The sequence below is a fragment of the Lycium ferocissimum genome, chromosome 9 (genome assembly GCF_029784015.1).
Source record: "Lycium ferocissimum isolate CSIRO_LF1 chromosome 9, AGI_CSIRO_Lferr_CH_V1, whole genome shotgun sequence".
NCBI classification, from domain to species: domain Eukaryota; kingdom Viridiplantae; phylum Streptophyta; class Magnoliopsida; order Solanales; family Solanaceae; genus Lycium; species Lycium ferocissimum.
The window spans coordinates 62,590,719-62,601,093 of record NC_081350.1 but is presented as its reverse complement, the minus strand read 5'-3'; the positions used below and the strand labels follow the sequence as shown (position 1 = coordinate 62,601,093).

At 39.7% G+C, this 10,375-nt stretch overlaps 1 long non-coding RNA gene across 1 annotated transcript; it reads left to right on the top strand.

Moving 5' to 3' along the window:
• Positions 1-775: 775 nt before the first annotated feature.
• On the top strand, positions 776-8,764 carry LOC132029424 (uncharacterized). Its single transcript, XR_009407802.1, has 2 exons — positions 776-991; positions 8,310-8,764. It is a non-coding gene; the product is annotated as an uncharacterized LOC132029424 (long non-coding RNA).
• Positions 8,765-10,375: the final 1,611 nt, after the last annotated feature.

Sequence of the window (10,375 nt, the reverse complement as noted above, 5' to 3'; positions counted from 1 at the left end):
GAGCGTTGGCTTAATTGCTGAGCTCCCTATCTTCCATCATTGAATTGAAGAGTTCAAACCCCATTAATAACGTAGCATTCCTTTCCCTTATTCCCCCTCCACCATTGTATAGTACAAAGAATTTTAAAGAGAAAATACAAATTGACTATATCGATTTTTTTAAAAGAATTATCTATCAAAATATCCATAATGTTTTTTTGGTACAATCTAAATCCTCCTTTTTTGTTAATTTTCTCTAAGTTTAACTTTACTATTATATGAACTTATTATCATAATTTAAGTCCTAAACTATTTGAAATCTTCTCTTATTTTTTATCTGTCAGGGAATTCTTCTATCATAACTTAAAAATTTATCCTAATACAGCTGATGTAATAACCTATTATTATAATCACAAATTTGATTGTGATTAGCGCAAGTAATCCACATAACGATGGTAACACTTTGACCTTAAAATATTAATCTATGCTACTTATCATTTAAATTTTTCATATTAAGAAATAATTCTGATGGATAAAAAGCACGGCACAAAAGATACCAAACCTACTATTGTAGAAGCTAATGCTATTTATATTTTGCTATTTGTAGTTATTTGGTGAAAATTTTACTATAAAAAATAGTCAAATCAGTATAATTCAGATATTTTTGTTAATAACTATACTAATCCGAAAACAATTGTGTCCACATTGACTACTTAATATAGGTGACGTGTTCCTTGAACCTTTTAATGGAACGCCACCTCATTTATCAATTAGGCCTATCCGTCTTACTCTGTACTTTTCTACACTCTTCATCATAGCAATATGGAACTCTACCATTAAAAATGTTCCGTCTCAAGTTTTTCTTTTTCCTCCTTTCTCAAAGCTTGAGTTTGGTTTGATCAGAGTAGCAGCATGTCCCGAACTGCTGCATTATTGGCTAGAGGTCGTACTCTCACTCTCACCCTTTTTGCGTTAGTGTTCTGACAGGTGAGGACATTCATAGGGGAAACAGGTATTTCCTTGCCTAATTCTCTGAAAATGGACAAATTTATGAACTTGACAAGATTCTATTTTGGGGTAGTTAGTTTGTCCCTATCTAAACTTTTCTTAGCGGTAATGAGTAATTCGTAATTCAGGATAACTTCTATCTTTTGGTAAACATCAACAATTGAAATAATTGTGAGAAATAGCTCATTCCATATAGTAACATTGAGATTGGTTTAAATTACACTTTTCCCTGTTCTAGGCTATGTTACTCGAATTCTCCTAAAATGCCGTCGGGTACGTGTCAGAAGTGTATTTTTTGGAGGATCCGATACGGGTGTGACAAAACTTTCGAAGAGCCCGAGTAAGTTAGATTCTAGGGCTTTAATTTTCTAATGTATTTTCGGTTACTTCTGTATGCAGTGAGTTCTCTTTTATTTTTTATAGACTTGGATCACTTCAAGAAAGTGTTGGCAAATGAAATAGTTTCTTCTCTTCCATCCACACAAGTGATAACTGGACGAGTGGAGAAGGGGACTCCTGTGCATGCTGCCCTCGAGTGGGTCCATTCACATTAATTCAGGGGCGAATCCATGTTTAAAATATGGGTCAGGTGAACTCATGGTCACCCGATTAAAAATCGGTATATTATGTATATAATCCTTAAAATATATCTAATATTAACTAGGAATACATAGTCAAACTGGACTGAATGGAGCATTGGTTAAGTGCTGCCTTTAATCCCTTAAGGTTGTGGGATCAAACCCTACTAAATGCAGTTTTGCATAGTTAAAAAAAAAAAAAATTCTAAGATGAGCTAATCTTCTTGAAATCGATTCGCCCCTCTGCACATTATACCTTAAGGTAAGAAAGTCATTCAATTATCTATGTTTCACAGTACAAAGTTACATATAGTACAAAGAGAAACCAACTGAAGTTACATCAACTATAATCCTTTCACTATACCTAAAGCATAGTAAAAGAAATTTATGAAAGCAAGTAATGTGACTGTTCCACTTTACCTCAAAAGCAAGGAGCTAATGTAGATGGAAAGAGACAAGTAGCATTATTCCTTATCAAAGTAAGAAAGCAATCTTGCAAAGTAAAGGTAGAAATATACCAACAAATGCTTCATAAAAGAACATTATGAACCCAAATTAGCAATGTTAGAAGCAATACTACCTACATGTAATGATTAAATAAAAAGTTTATAGATTTATGTTTGGAGATAATATAATTTTTGTAAATTTGAGTATCTCAGTTTTTGTTTATGTTTTCCCCCTTATCAGTTACATATCTAAGCTCTGAGCACCAACCAGACTGAATAAAAGACTGTTGCAACAATGCTTGATACCTATCTTTGCCTGTTTAGTAGTACTAATCTAGAAACACATGTACCTCCAAGAGTAAATGAAACTCATGTACCTCTGCAATTTTCTGATTGGTCATCTTAGCTAATTCAAAGCTTACTCAATCCATGTGACTTTTCTTCTCTTTGTTCTCTGGGACTTAAAAGATCAATTGCTATGTTTCTTTTCTCTCCCAGGACCTGTACAAGTTCTCTTCACTTCTCAGAGAATACACCTTGAAGTTTTGTCCAAATTTTATTCTTTGCTTTTGTTCGTTACCAATCTGTACAAGAACTTTGTTTTATGATTTGCTTGACTTTTTTGGTGTTGGAGAGTTGGGCGTGAGGGAGAAAAGAGTTTAGGGCTAAACTTGGAGTTCTTCCCCAACAACAATGGTGATTGTTTTTTGGGTAGTAGGCTCATAAAGGTTGAATCTCTCCGGGAACAACTAATGACCATTTTTATTGAATATGAACGATATATAGAGAGGTAAGATTGCTTTTAGTATGTTCTTCGCCATTGTCATGAGTATTTTATGGGGTTGTCTTACTCTAATTTTCTCAATATTACCATGTACTTGCCATAGTACAGTTATTCGAACCCGAGTTCTCGGAAACCGTTTGCTCGGAATATTCAGAATCAGCATCGAGAGCCTTCTTGGCCCTCTCCTCCATTTCTTTGGCTTCGAGTATCCGAGCCTGGAGGTCCCCTAACCCTTTTTCAACCTGTTCGAGGGTAACCATCCAGGATTTCCACCGCTCATACTCGATCAGAATCGTAGAACGAGCCTCGGCAGTCTCCATGTCTTTAAGAGACTCTTCTAAGTCGACCTCGGCTTTTTTCAATTTAGCCTCTAGTTCGGATCTCTCTTCAAGAAGAACTATTTGAATTTGATTAGCCGACTCAAGCTCATCCTGAAGCACATCATTGGCCTCTGTAGCCTCCTCAAGCTTGTTCTTGAGCTCGTTACTAATCCGAGCTCGAGTCTCGGCTTTCTGTTCGGCCACCCTCAACTTCTCCTTTTCATTAGCGCTCTCGGATTCAAGCTGGTGATGCCTTTCTGCCATCCTCACGGCATCAGCCTTGATCGAGTCAAGTTCACTCCGAAGTTGGGAAATAGTGGCCTCGAGTTCACCAAGCCTCATAATAAAAGGGGCATTGTCTTAGTTAAGACCGGCATTATCCGCCTCAAGGAGCCAGTTCTTTTCAACCATATTGGCCAACTCGGCCTCCAAGCGAAGGGTTTCGGCCTTTGCCGCTTCGAGCTCGGATTGAAGGTTGGGAAGAGCAGCGGCCCGGCCGCTCGGATCTTCTTCTCTCCCGCAGAGGAATTGGAACTTCTCCGTTTCTCGGCCTTGGGCATCCAGCTGGCCCTTTAAGTCGTCAACCTCATATTGGGCACGGACAAAGCCCTCATTAACGAGCACAACACTCTACAGAAAAAGAAGCAAATTGAGTTAAGAAATTGAATAAATAAGAGTCGAAAATCGCACATCAATATTATGGAAAGATGAACGAAAAGTTTACCCGGTTGCCCGCATGCATGCCTTCGTTTATAAGGCACTGCCAAGGAACCCCGGCCATTTTTCTCTTATCCGAATCCAAAATGAGAGGCCTTAGATAACTTGCTACTCCCACAGGCTGGGATAAAAAGCTACAATCCTCGGGGACGGTGATCACGGCCGACCTCGTCCTTCTCGGTTCTACACTGGGGGCCGGGAAAATACCTACAAGGGAATCCCTCGCACCCGTTTCGGTGGACCGGCTAGCCGCCCTCGTGGCTCGAGGAATAGGAAGGTGTCCGAACCCAGCTGCTTCCCCGGTTGCAGGAGGGATATTCGAGAACATGTCGTCCAGGTTATCGGACCTCGATGCAGGAGTAGGAGAAGCCGGAACGGCTCCAGCAGCCTCGGTAGATACGGGTGCCTCGGATGTAGTAGCTTGGTCGCTGCCGGGCAGTGGGCTGGTAACCATTGTAGCCTCGTTATCCGAGGCCGACTCTGCCCTTTGTTCGGCCTCGATGTCCGAAGATGGTCCAGATCTTCTAGGCCTCTTCACCAAGGGTGCCTCTTCGGGCGAAGCATCACCTGAAATGTCGATAAATTCAATGGACCTTAGAGGAATCGGAAAAAGAACATCTTCTTCCCCACCTGTGTGCGGGGTCGGGATGGAAGTTCCTTCCTCAGCTGTAGGCGGGGGCGGAATGGTAGTTTCTTCCTCCGAAATAGAGATGACGAAGGGACCCGTACCAACCCTTCGAATCATAATATTGGACTCTGATTCATCCCTTAGGGTCCGAATATTGCTCTCCTCGGCCTCTTCTTTTGTTTCTGCCCTTTGGCCGAGGGCTTTCTCTGTCTCTTTCCGGCTGCAGCAATGAGCCGGGATGCCCCTGTCGTATCAAATTCAGGAGCCGGTGCGGCAGGCTCAGCCGTTGGTTTGGGTCTTGGCTCCACCAAGCCCTTGGGCAAGCCTGAAACCAAAGGAGTTATAGAAAGAAAAAGCAAAATGGGAGGATGCAATAAGTACCGAATCAAGGGAAAGATTACCATGATTTTGGGTGACCCACCGGCCACGGGACAGGTCACCCTATGTCCGTTCACCATGAGGGTATTGGCTAATGATTGTCTCGACCCACTCGGGGAGGTTCCGGACAGCTGAAGGTATCCATGCCTCGGCTAAAAAAAATCACATATGCGTGTAAGGGGGCAAATTTGGAAAAAGTGTAGAGGAAAGACAATTATAGAGGGGAGACAACTGAGAGACTTACGTCTATTGTTCGACTTTTCCGGAAAGGGCATGTGATCAACCGGAATAATGTCTGTGGCCCTTACCCGGACATAACGTTCCAACCATCCTCGATCTCTATCCTCGTCGAGTTTGGAAAGAATTGAGTTCCGGCCTCGTTTGGCTACCTTTATCACACCCCCTCGGAAGATTCTCGGAGAATACAACCGGATGAAGTGCGCCAACGTGAATTCCCTTTTGCGTTATTGGCCTGTAGGCGGAGGCAGGCCACGATCTTCCAGATAATTGGCCCAATTTGGGCCAAGGTCACGTTGTATGTCCGGAATATCTCGAGAATAACCGGGTCAATTGGAGGATCGAATTTGAGGGTGAACGGATACGTGTAAATGTGCAGAAAACCTTCCCTGTAGTCGGTAATAGACTCGTCGGGCCCGGGGGTGAACACTTGCACCGGATGCTTATCTCATCCACAATCGAGCCGGACCTGAGGGAGGAGATCCTCGTAATAGACTAAGGGTATCGCCTTACGTCGAAACCCCTAGCCGCGATAAGAGATGGCTTCTCAACGTCAAATTCATGGTTGTAATTGGGTCTGGATGGTATTATGTCCGAGGCAGTCGGTTCCACAAAGGTCTTACCTTTGGGTTTTGAAACAGGCTCGGCTCTCGGAGAAGAAACCGAGGGCACGTCCTGGGAAGCAGAATCGGTGTTATCGGTGTTGGTTGACATTTTAAAGATAAAAGAATGGGTATGAAAATTTGAGGATTTGAAGAGGCAGATGAAAGATTCAAGACAAGAACGAAACAATGAAAGAGGAATATTAGAAGGATTGAAGAGGCAGTTGAATGATGCAAAAAACCTTGAAGATTCAGAGCAAATGAAGAAGATAACAAAGAGGCTTTTACGATCAAATAAGCAAAGAAGTAAGAAGTAGAGAATGAGAAGTGAAAGTGAAAGTGAAAAAATGAGCTGCTTTGGGCCTTATATAGACGTTCCACTGTAGCGGTTACAGAGAACGACCAATCGGGAGGTGACGCATGTCCCATAATTAATGAGACGTGATTTGAAGCGATATGGGTTAAGGCGGTTCCCGAGGTCGACCACTCGAGACGAGACACGTGGCCTAAGTCAGAAGACGTGACATAACTGTTCCCGCCAAATTTGAAGATAAGAACGAGCTTATGGAACCACCGATTTTGGGACTTATCCACTTCCCGTTACTCCGGTAAAACTACGATCCGGAAAGTGTGGGGACTATCTGTATACGGTAAAAATCGGGTCAATGTGTGACCGGTGAATCCGGAGACGAGGGTAAGTCCAAATGAGCACGAGCATGTTCGGTCTTTTCTTCACACCAGGGTATCGTACCGGATACAATTGACCCGAGACAAGAAAAGAGTGTCTGTTGGTTCGGGTACGCGGATCCAAGATCAACGCGTTCGGTTGACCGGTTGCGATGTTGCCACGCGTCAGGAAACTGTTCTGCCATTTGCACTGACGACCGTATGGGTGTCAGACCGTACGGTCCTGCATTAGCTTTTTAAGGGTTTCTTTATTCATAAGGGCTTTTGTATTGTATTCATGGCCCATAAGGCATACCTATAAGTAGAGGACATTCTTCCCCTTTTTGAAGTTAGCTTTTTTCAGATCTCAACATTGTAATAGTCAAATATATTGAAACTCTCTCTCTCTCTCACACAGATTTTGGTCCAAATTTTGTGGTGTTCTTCCTTAGCTTTACTTATTCATTTAATATAATATAGTACTTAATATATATATTTGGCATGAATCACCAATCACAATACACATTCCCACAGCAATAACACACACATATATATATATATATTGCAACAAGCAACTCCATAGACATTTCACACCAACCAAATAGATTAAAATTCACCCACATATCCTATACCTCACTTACAAATTTAATTGTTATCGAAATCCGGGGTAAACACAAAGCTTACTCAATCCACGTGACTTTTCTTCTCTTTGTTCTCTAGAACTTAAAAGATCAATTGCTATGTTTCTTTTCTTTCCCGGGACCTGTACAAGTTCTCTTCACTTCTCAGAGAATACACCTTGAAGTTTTGTCCAAATTTTATTCTTTGCTTTTGTTCATTACCAATCTGTACAAGAACTTTGTTTTATGATTTGCTTGACTATTTTGGTGTTGGAGAGTTGGGCGTGAGGGAGAAAAGAGTTTAGGGCTAAACTTGGAGTTCTTCCCCAACAACAATGGTGATTGTTTTTTGGGTAGTATGCTCTGTAAAGGTTGAATCTCTGGGAACAACTAACAATCATTTTTATTGAATGTGACGATATATAGAGAGGTAAGATTGCTTTTAGTGTGTTCTTCGCCATTGTCATGAGTATTTTATGGGGTTGTCTTACTCTAATTTTCTCAATATTACCATGTAATTGCCATAGTGCAGTTATTCGAAAAAGTTAGCACAATTTTTATTTTGTATTTCACTCAATTTTGGAGATAAAATTACACAGGTCGGTTTGTACAGAGACGAAATCTTATAATCATGAATAAGATTGTATACCTTTTCCCCCTTTTAACTTTAGATGTTTCTTTCTCCCTTTTTCAGGGAAAGCATGTGCATTTCCTCCTTTATTCTGTCTGTTTTATATGAAATATAGGGATGAAAAACATTTAAGAAGTAATATGTAATTTTGGCAGTCTATTAACTCAAAATCACATCATTCGTTTGGCATTTTAATGACAAGAAGAGTAATCTTTTGTTGGCTTAGTTAAAAAGTTTGGCAAAACAAGATGTTGTGGAGACGGGATTTGAACCCGTCATTTCAAGGTTATGAGCCTTGCCAAAGGATAGGCTTTTTGTTACTTTATCGTTTAAATGACGTTTGTCTTATGGAATTGAGAAAGAAAGAGAAAGTCGAGTGTATTCGGCGGACGTTGTTATCATCCAAGAATTCCTTTGCAACCCTTTAAATTGTTTGCCTATTAGAAATTTAAAACACGAGCATCCCTGAGTTCCTTTTAACAGCTTTTGCCGATGTGTGTTAGAATATACTTTTACATCATTACAGTTTACTACTTTACTGATTATGCTAGAGGTTCACATCATTTCATCAATCCGTATGAGTTCATTCTTCATATATCATGGTCGGAGCATTTTCTTTTTTCTTTTGCTGATAATTTCAAATGCTGTTTACATCTGAAAACCATTGCTGATAAGATTTTTAATTTTTCCTACCTTTCCTGATTCTTTGAAGTAGTTGTTTGCATGGTATGGAGATTTTGAAAGCTGAAGAGTGAAGATATGTCATCTTTCCAACATCTATGCAAGTGAGTGTTGTCTTTATCTGGAAATCTTCCACCAGGCACTACCAATGGCATTGATAAGTTCATATGTAGCAGTTGGACAAGATTCCCATTACATGGGCTGATTTTTGGTGAAGGCCTTTTTATGTTGGCTCTGTTGGGATGCAACTGTAGTGATTCAATTGAAGCATGAGACTGAATGAGCAAAGACATGTCTCAAGTATTATATGAACATAGTACATACCTCGACAATTTTCCTTCCTTTTGCTAAACCATATCACATGAGACTGTTTGCATGAGAAGCACATGTCTAGGTATAAAAAGTACATACATCGGCAATTTTCCTTCCTTGTGCTAAACTATATCAAAATTGTTAATTTGAAAGAATGAACATCTAGATTGCACTTGATGTGTAGATCTTAGTGTTGGGTTGGGCCCGTGCACAGCACGAGCATCACCATCTAGTATAGAATAGAAAATATGGCCTTCAGCCAGAAAAAAACGAGAAAAAGCAAGTTTTTGTGGGGCCATTTTTATACCATCTTTTGACAATTACGGCTGACATGAGAGTATGAGCCCAAAGAGCTTTAACTGCTCAACCCAATGGCCAAGAGAAATAATTGAAAAATGTGAGCCTCTTTATGTAATTAGGTTGTTCTATTTTTAATTCATGATGTACAATAGGCTGCAACATACAAAAAAGATTAAATATCTAAAATATCCTTATAGCAGCTGGTTAAGTTCAAGGACAGATGTGGTAATTAGAAAAAAGATTTTGTTTTTTCTGACTATCAAAGGAAAAGTACAGCACCAAAGCCTGGCTGTACAAGTGGATAATCCAATCACTAAAGTGAAATCCTAAAATACCTTTGACTAAGGTTAAATTGGGAGTTCAACTGTCCCTTCTATATAGGTAGTAGTAGTAATAGTAATAGTAATCTCATTCCTTTTTATTATTCACGTACCTCTCCTTTATTTATTCTAGGGAAAAGTATTCAAAACACACTCAAACTATGGCCAAAATTGCCATAACACACCTCAACTTTGTGGGGGTCCTATGACCCCCCTGAACTTATTTTTTGTATATTATTTTCGCTTTCAACCGGACAAAGTCACTCAAACTCGAGTTTGAGTGTATGCACGCGCTCATAAAATTAAAATCGACGGTCATTTTCATTATTTTGGTTTCCAAAATTTGAAATCCAAAATTCTCTCTCACCTTCCACTCGATTTCGCCATATTAATCACTCAAATACCATTTTAAACCGCAAATCGGTGAATCATAGTTAAACTAACTTTAGGTGGTAACATCGCGGTGGATTTTGACCCGAAATCGTCGATTTATCTTCGCTTTTGTAGTGAAAAAAATACCAGTTAGTCTTGTTCTTTGTCGTATTTGTACGCATAAAGTTTATTTTTTTCTATATTAGATAGGATTTGTGGAATTGTCGTATGAATTTCTAGGGTTTGTTAACAAATTATGGGTTTTTCCTAGTTTAAATTGGGGTTATTTGGGGTTAAGAGATGTGTAATCTTATGTCGTGTAGTATTCTTGTTGTAATTGCGTCCAATTTATTTTCACCCCAAAATGTGATTTTATACATCGTTTGGCCTTGTATTGTCGAAGTCCGAATTTAATTGTTGTTATTTGATGTGTGTGTGGGTTGTGATTGTTGTTGACCATCTATTGTTATTGTATATGTGTGGTCGATTGTTTGTACTATTCATCGAATTGTAATTTCGGTGTATGAGTGGGTTTGTATTAGTAACATTGAGATGGTATCATGGTGGGGTTTTGGATGTTAGTAGTGGGCAACCAAAGTATGAGGGTGGACAAATAACAGAGTTTTTGGATATTGATGTGGATAGGATGTCCTTTTTTGAACTAAGGGATTATATTAAAGAACTAGGGTATACTACAAAGTTGTTCATTTTGTGTTAGGAGACCTAATAGTGATAGTGTTGTAGAAATCCAACCGATAGGGACATTTTCGAAATTTCACAAAGTTTTGAAAATGGG